Source organism: Populus alba, chromosome 19 (assembly GCF_005239225.2).
Source record: "Populus alba chromosome 19, ASM523922v2, whole genome shotgun sequence".
NCBI lineage: Eukaryota > Viridiplantae > Streptophyta > Magnoliopsida > Malpighiales > Salicaceae > Populus > Populus alba.
Window position 1 is genome coordinate 17687746 of NC_133302.1, and position 8781 is coordinate 17696526.

Sequence of the window (8781 nt, forward strand, 5' to 3'; positions counted from 1 at the left end):
AAGCATTATTGAAATTGTCAAACTTAGAGTATAAATCAAGGCATCAATTACCCAGAAAAGCATGTCTTTATCTGTCCAAGAACCAATTCAACTTAATAGTTTAAGCTATTAGTTGATGTCTTTATATTATTCTTTAACACATCCCTTAAATGAAAGCCTTTTGAACTTGAAATTTACACAGACTCACATTACTTTATGCTTAATTTTTATCATATAAACGAGGATGATTAGATTCAAACTCGTAACCACATTATCATCAAGGCATAAAAGATTTTGAAATTGATTCTACATGTAATCCAATGTACAACATTGTTATCAAATCGGGCTGAACCTGATAAGTTATCAAAAAATTCACTGATGTAGAATTTAATTGGGTTGGGTTTAAAGTTAGACCTGCTAGAGTATTAATAATAATAAAAGGTTAATTTAGTCAAAATTTCATTGAATTAGTCAAATTTGATCAAAACCTGCTACGTCAAAAGGTTGACTTTGCAAAAAACAAAGTATATATGTCTTAAACGAAAATTGTCACAATTCAATTAGATATTACAACCATTGAGAAGAATGTTAGTGTGCATTAAATATTCCAAAACATTATACTAAATTCTACCCATGAGCTTTCAGTTTGAGTTCATAATCCAATGCTCAATCCAACTACCTGATAAATACCTTTTAAAAACACTAATGCTCAATCCAACAACCTGATAAATACTCACTTGGCGTGGATTGTGCCATGCATAGACGAGTACAGTGTGTCCCATTAAAGCTCAATCCAACTACATAATAAATATTCTTACCAGTTGATAAATGGACAAGCACCTTAACATTATTACATTTCTTGACAAAGTTCAAGAGGAGCAAAGGTCCCAGTGTATTGATACCTAATGCAACATCGTATCTTCAACAAACAATATAAAAAAGTAAGTCAAAAGAGTGAAACGTTTCTAATTTTAGTGATTAATAAATTCTTAAATATCTTTCGTTGCAAAGGAATTTGAATCTCTTATCTCTAAAAGAAATGAACTAATGAAAATCAGTTAATTTCCTTGCTGACCTTTCATCAAAGTTGGTGGTGGCAGCGCAGTTAATCACCGTATCAATTTCATCTATGTAGATTTTACCTAATTATGCAGGCGTTCTTCAGCAGATTTAGTGTCCACGGCTCTTAGAAGAAGATAAAGCTTCTTCACTTTGGGTTGAACCCTCAATATCTTCTCCACAAAAACTGCCAATGTTAGAAAACAACATTGTTAATAGATTGATTATGTCACAGCACATCACTACAAAAATTAAAGGGACGAAATCATAAATTCGTAAGTCTTGAGGAAATAAATTTCTTTTGAGAGGGGACAATACTCTTTGCAAGAAATCCAGTTGCACCAATGACCAAAATGGATTGTTGTTTAGGAACTCCATTATACTTCCCAGCTCCATTGAAGATAATATTTTCCTACCTTTATTAAATATTTGGATGAATTAAAAACAGCATCTCAGAGGGTATATATAACCACAAAACGATTTTCCAAAGTAGCATCAGATGACAGTGGCTGTTTGCAAACTTAAATTGACATTTACTAGTCTTATAGGTACAGTTTGCAAATCCTTTCTTTTGCATTCATCGTGTTGGGTCCTCTGCTCGCATTTAATCATTCAAGGATGTCCTCTCAAGCTTTGTGGACAGGTATTAATTTATTGTTAGTTGGAGACACATCAAAACTCTGAAAATGACATAACTTATACCATCTGAAAAATTTGGACAACATAAATTCAACAACATTAAGAAAGATCACTAATGGTGAATGTAGTGGGCCACATGAGCCTCTCAAAGACAAGGGAGCCCCACCATCTTTGAATGATTCATATAGCCTACTTCATTCAATGTTGGTTACATTTTCTTAGTGTTATTGGAATTATCTTATTGAGATCGTACCAATTGTATTAATGGCGTCATCATCGAAGATTCGTTATGCCTCTAAGAGTGTCATTATCGAAGCTTCAAAGCCTTTAAGACCTCTTTCCTTTTTTTTTTTTAATTTTTTTTCTTTATCCTTTATCTTTACAAGCTACAAGGAGGAAAGAAGAGAGAGAAACAAAGAATGAAAAAAAGCCTCTAAATCACACCGAAGTTTCGATGACAACACTACCAGTACGATAAAAAAGATCTTAAAGAGATGATTCTAACAATACTAAGAAAATTCAATGGTGATTTATGTGGGCTACTCTAGTTATTGATATAGGAACGTTTTATGTCCTAACCACTTCATTATTAGCATATATATATGTCGATCTAAATATTGAAGCAAGTTGATATAGGAATATTTTGTCATGACACCATGATTGAAAAATTATTTGTTCTCATATGTTATCAAAGTTCCAAACCACCTTCTTCTATAGAGAAAAACAAAGACTTCCCAACAACTCATTAAGCTTATTATAAAATGTATATATATAGGAAATATTATAGGCACTACTCTAGTGTTGTAATATCTACTCTTACTATTGTATATTGCTCTGCACATATAAATAGAAAAGGGTTGACTAACTAATAGGTTAAGCCTCCTACTTGTTCTCAATTTAGTATCAAAGCCCTCTACCATCAGAAATCCTCTCTCCTTATCCCAAACAGACTCTACTGCTGTTGTTGACTTTTCCCTCCACCAAACTAGTGTTGCAGCCTAGCCGATCTACCACTCATAGGCTGCTGTCGGTGGTGCTTTCTCATAGCAGCAACCTCCTTCACTTCCAGAGCATAAGAATGATTCTCCCTTTCATGTTTTTGTTATTCCTTTTTATATTATGGGGACATCAACTCCAGCTATAATTGCTTTGTCCAACACTTAGCAAGTTGTTTTGTTGAAACTTACAAACACAAATGATCACTATTAGCGAATGTAGATGAAGTCATATCTTCTTGGTCAGAGTGTCTTCCACTTTATTGATGGCTCAATGTCATGTCCTCCCTCTCATGTTTCTGGCAGTTCTATTGGTTCTTCTTCGACAATCAACCCCTCTTTTCTTTGTTGGAAGCAATATGATCAACTTATTTTGAGTGCGTCACTCTCCTCTCTTTTTATAGATGTATTACACCTTGTGGTAGATTGTCATACCTCACATTGTGTTAGGCGCACTCTTGAGAAAGCTCTCACGTCTCCGCTTAATTCTTGCATTGTGCAACTTTACAGGTCCTTTCAAGATCTTCGGCAAAGTGATGCTTCGGTTGTTATTACATGCAACAAGCAAAATTGAGATTTAATGAATTGGTTGTTGTTGACCGTCTTATCTCCCTTGAAGACTTTAACCTCTATGTGTTTCATGGCCTTCGTGATGTGTTAAAAAACTTGGTAATCAGCCTCGTGACCAAGGCAAAACTATTGTCATATGCCGACCTTCACAGCCATCTCCTTACATGAGTTTCTACACAAGACCTTCCTTCAATCCATGGATGCAAACTCACCTCTATTGCCTCAACCACCTTCGCTACCCATGCAATCTGCTTATCTTACCATATCTTAGCACAACTCTAATTTCAGCCGTAATAGGGGTCGTTCTAGTAGCAACTAGTGTCCTAACAACAATCATCACAACCACCAAAATAGGTCAAACTTTCATTTAGTACCCCAAATACACTCTACCTAATGTAATATGCATTGTTTAATTGTCTGATATGTTTCTTCTTCGATCTCTAATGATGGTGGAGCTACTATTAAAGGCGCTACTACTGGTGCTAGACGTGGCCGACTGGGGAGCTGAGGGTGGTTGGTGGTTCTTTTTTCTGTGTTTTCCTTACCCTTTGTTTCTCCCCTCCCTCCTGTTCTTTCTCCTTTTCTCTGTTTTGTTTTGGTTTCTCCTCTATTTTTGCTAGTGGTGGAGTTGCTGTCGACAGTGCTCAAGGCGATTCTTGTGGCGGCGATGTGGAAGGCACACGGTGGTAATTCTTCTCCCTTCTACTCTGTTTTCTCGTCTTTGTATCTCAAAAAAATTCCTATCTTCTTTTCTCTCTTTTTCTTCTCAAAACTATTTTCAAATGTTCCTCTATATTCCCCTCCCCCCCACTTGTTGATATCTTTGTCTGTTTTTTATAAGTAGGAAAAGGGGGAGAGAGGGCTACTACCTCTGTCAAGTCATGACATAGGGATAGGGTAGCCGTCTCAGGGTTGCCCACAAGGCTTGTCCCCTCTGGATTTTCGTCTTATGTTAGGTCATTAAAGAACACATAAGGTTCGTAGAGCTTAGCTAATCAAACTATGTAATATTCATTCAAACTATAAGATATATCAATGGAATTCAATGACTATATCCTTACATGCCCTTAAAGAACACATAAGGTTCGTAGAGCTTAGCTAATCGCATTCCACGCTTCAAGTTTCTGTCAAGAGCATGCAGTGTACTTGTCCTTGTAGGGTTTCTGGAATAAAACAGTATTTATTGCTAGATGGAATACCTGGTAAGAGAAAAAATTACTTTTTAGTTTGAGATTAATGAGAAAACAATCACATACGTAGGAAGTTTATGTTTGATTATATGTAACAAAGGAAAAGCAATTCTGGAATAGGACATACGTTAATTTACTTATTGCTTTTAGGTTGTAATAATGCATGATATGCATAACTAGAAATTACTATCTGCCTCCGTTTTCATCTTCTAGCTAAGCCCAAAAACAATCGAAATCACCATCTCCGACGGCAAACTCGTTGCACAATTAAAATACCCACATGAAGCAGTTCATCAAATACTAAACATACCAAACCGTAATCCCTTCAAGCAAACATTCCTAGATGCAATATTCTGACTGCTTATATCATCAAACACTTTCAAAGCATTATTAAAATTGTCAAACTTAGAGTATAAATCAAGGCATCAATTACCTAGAAAAGCATGTCTTCATCTGTCCAAGAACCAATTCAATTTAATAGCTTAAGCTGTTAGTTGATATCTTTATATTATTTTTTAACACATCCCTCCAATGAAAGTCTTTTAAATTTGAAATTTGTACAAACTCATACTATCTTGTGCTTAATTTTTATCACATAAATGACGATAATGAGATTCAAACTCGTAACCACATTGTCATCAAGACATAAAAGTTTTTGAAATTGATTCTACATGTAGTCCAATCTACAACATTGTTATCAAATCGTGCTGAACCTGATATGTTATCAAAAAATTCACTGATGTAGAATCTAATCAGGTTGGGTTTAATTAAAAAAAATAGTTAGTTTAATCAAAATTTCATTGAATTAGTCAAATTTGATCAAAACCTGTTACGTCAAAAGGTTGACTTTGCAAAAAAAAAAAAGTATATATGTCTTAAACGAAAATTGTCACAATTTAATTAGATATTACAACCATTGAGAAGAATGTTAGTGTGCATTAAATATTCCAAAACATTATACTAAATTCTACCCATGAGCTTTCAGTTTGAGTTCATAATCCAATGCTCAATCCAACTACCTGATAAATACTCACTTGGCGTGGATTTTGCCATGCATAGACGAGTACAGTGTGTCCCATTAAAGCTCAATCCAACTACATAATAAATATTCTTACCAGTTGATAAATGGACAAGCACCTTAACATTATTACATTTCTTGACAAAGTTCAAGAGGAGCAAAGGTCCCAGTGTATTGATACCTAATGCAACATCGTATCTTCAACAAACAATATAAAAAAGTAAGTCAAAAGAGTGAAACGTTTCTAATTTTAGTGATTAATAAATTCTTAAATATCTTTCGTTGCAAAGGAATTTGAATCTCTTATCTCTAAAAGAAATGAACTAATGAAAATCAGTTAATTTCCTTGCTGACCTTTCATCAAAGTTGGTGGTGGCAGCGCAGTTAATCACCGTATCAATTTCATCCACGTAGATTTTACCTAATTATGCAGGCGTTCTTCAGCAGATTTAGTGTCCACGGCTCTTAGAAGAAGATAAAGCTTCTTCACTTTGGGTTGAACCCTCAATATCTTCTCCACAAAAACTGCCAATGTTAGAAAACAACATTGTTAATAGATTGGTTATGTCACAGCACATCACTACACAAATTGAACGGACGAAATCATAAATTCGTAAGTCTTGAGGAAATAAATTTCTTTTGAGAGGGGACAATACTCTTTGCAAGAAATCCAGTTGCACCAATGACCAAAATGGATTGTTGTTTAGGAACTCCATTATACTTCCCAGATCCATTGAAGATAATATTTTCCTAACTTTATTAAATTTTTGGATGAATTAAAAACAGCATCTCGGAGGGTATATATAACCACAAAACGATTTTTCCAAGTAGCATCGGATGACAGTTGTTGTTTCCAAACTTAAATTGACATTTACTAGTCTTATAGGTACAGTTTGCCAAATCATTTAAAGTGCTTAAAGCAGGTTAGTTAGCAAGTGATTATAATTTACGCGTGCTATTGTGAATTCAAATAGTGCCACGCAATTCTTTTCTTTCACCCTAGCCTCGGGAAAACAGCTGTGGGTCTAAACACTAGCGACTGTAGAAAGTGGCTTGCAACTCCTTTCTTTTGCATTCATCGTGTTGGGTCCTCTGGTCGCATGTAATCATTCAAGGCTGTCCTGTCGAGCTTCATGGACAGGTATTTGTCGATGGCGGGAGACACATCAACACTTTAAAAATAACATAACTTGTAACTTCAGAAAAATCTTGACAACATAAATACAACAATATTTTAAAAAATCATTAATAATGAACATAGTGGATCATATTTTAAAAAATCATTAATAATGAACATAGTGGATCATATGAGCCACTCTAAGACAATTGAGCCCCGCTATCTTTGGACGATTTATATAGCTTACTTCATTCACTGTTGGTTACCTTTTTTTAATGTTGTTGGATTCATCTTGTTAAGATCCTGCAAATGGTATTAACGGCGCTATCATCGAAGCTTCGGTATGCCTCCAAAAGTGTCATTAACAAAACTTTGATGCCTTTAAGATCTCTTTCTTTTTTTTTAATTTTCTTTCTCTCTCCTTTATCTTTACAAATTACAAGGAAAGAAGAGAGAGAGAAAAACAAAGAATGAAAAAAAGGCCTCTAAGGCACACCGAAGTTTCAATGACAACACTACCAATACGACAAAAAAAAGATCTCAATGAAATGATTCTAACAACACTAAAAAAAATCAATGGTGATTTATATGGGCCAATCTAGTTACTAACATAGGAACATTTTATGTCCCAACCACTTCATTATCAGCACATATATATGTCGATCTAAATATTGAAGCAAGTTGATATAGGAACATTTTGTCACGACACCATAATCAAAAAATTATTTGTTCTCGTGTGTTTATCAAAGTTCCAAACAACCTTCTAACTTCCCAACAACTCATTAAGCTTATTATAATATGTGTGTGTGTGTGTAGGAAATATTATAGGCACTATTCTAGTGTTGTAATCTCTACTTTTACTATTGTATATTGCCCTACACATATAAATAGAAAAGGGTTCGCTAACTAATAAGTTAAGCCTCCTACTTCTTCTCAACTTGGTATCAAAGCCTTCTACCATTAGAAATCCTCTCTCCCTCTCCCAAACAAACTTTGTTGCTACTGCTGCTGCCAACTTCTCCCTCCACCTAACCAGTGTTGCAACCTAGCCAACTGGCCACTGTTGCTGGCAATGTGTTCTCATAACATCAACCTCCTTCATTTCCAGAGCATAACAATGATTCTTCCTCTCATGTTTTTGTTATTCCTCTTTATATTATGGGGACATCAACTCCATCTATAGTTGTTTTTTCCAACATTTAGTAAGTTGTTTTGTTGAAACTTACAAGCACAAATTATCTCTATTAGCGAATGCAAATGAAGCCATATCTTCTTGGTCAGAGCATCTTCTACTTTGTTGATGGCTCAATATCATGTCCTCTCTCTCATGTTTCTAACAGTTTTACTGATTCTTCTTTGACAATCAACCCCTCTTTTCTTTATTGGAAGCAATATGATCAACTTCACGGGTCCTTTCAAGATCTTTGACAATCAACCTCGCATTGTGTTTGGCGCACTTTAAGAAAGCCCTCGCATCTCCATCTAATTCTTGCTTTATGCAGCTTCATGGGTCCTTTCAAGATCTTTGGCAAGGTGATGCTTTGATTTCTATATACATGTAGCAAGCAAAATTACTATTTAATGAATTGGCTGCTGATGGTCGGCCTATCTCCCTTGAAGAATTCAACCTCTATGTGTTTCATGGCATTTGTGGTAAGTTCAAAGACTTGGTAACCAACTTCGTTGCCAAGGTAGAACTGCTATCATATGCCGACCTTCACAGCCATCTCCTTACCCATGAGTTTCTGCACAAGACCTCCCTTCAATCCATGGATACAAACCTACCTTTGCTACCTCATCCATCTTCGATACCCACACAATCTACTTATCTTGATATATCTCAGCATAACCCTAATTTCAGCCATCATAAGAGTCGTTCTCGTGGCAACTTGCATCCCAACAACAATCATCATAGCCACCAAAATAGATCTTACTTTCATGGCTCCCATTCCTCTACTCTTGCAAACTAGAGGAAGAGTATCTTGTAGTAGAATAGGCGCCCTTATGGGTCTGGATAGTTGTCCTTTTACCGGTCCTTTAAGTAGAATACTAAGTGTTAGTTGTGCTTTTCCTTCAGCCACACAACTCCTTAATGTGTAAATTTTCACAATAGTGGCCAAAAACCCTCTTCCCACCTTGTTGTTGGTAACGTTTCTGCCTCTACTTGGTTCCAAGACAATAGTGTGAACCAACATGTTATGCCTTATCTTGTAA

At 35.5% G+C, this 8781-nt stretch overlaps 1 long non-coding RNA gene across 1 annotated transcript; it reads right to left on the bottom strand.

Moving 5' to 3' along the window:
- Nucleotides 1–797: 797 nt before the first annotated feature.
- On the bottom strand, nucleotides 798–1451 carry LOC140955115 (uncharacterized). Its single transcript, XR_012168849.1, has 3 exons — nucleotides 1357–1451; nucleotides 1055–1225; nucleotides 798–898 (listed from the first exon to the last, which is right to left on the bottom strand). It is a non-coding gene; the product is annotated as an uncharacterized lncRNA (long non-coding RNA).
- Between the last annotated feature and the right edge of the window lie 7330 nt (nucleotides 1452–8781).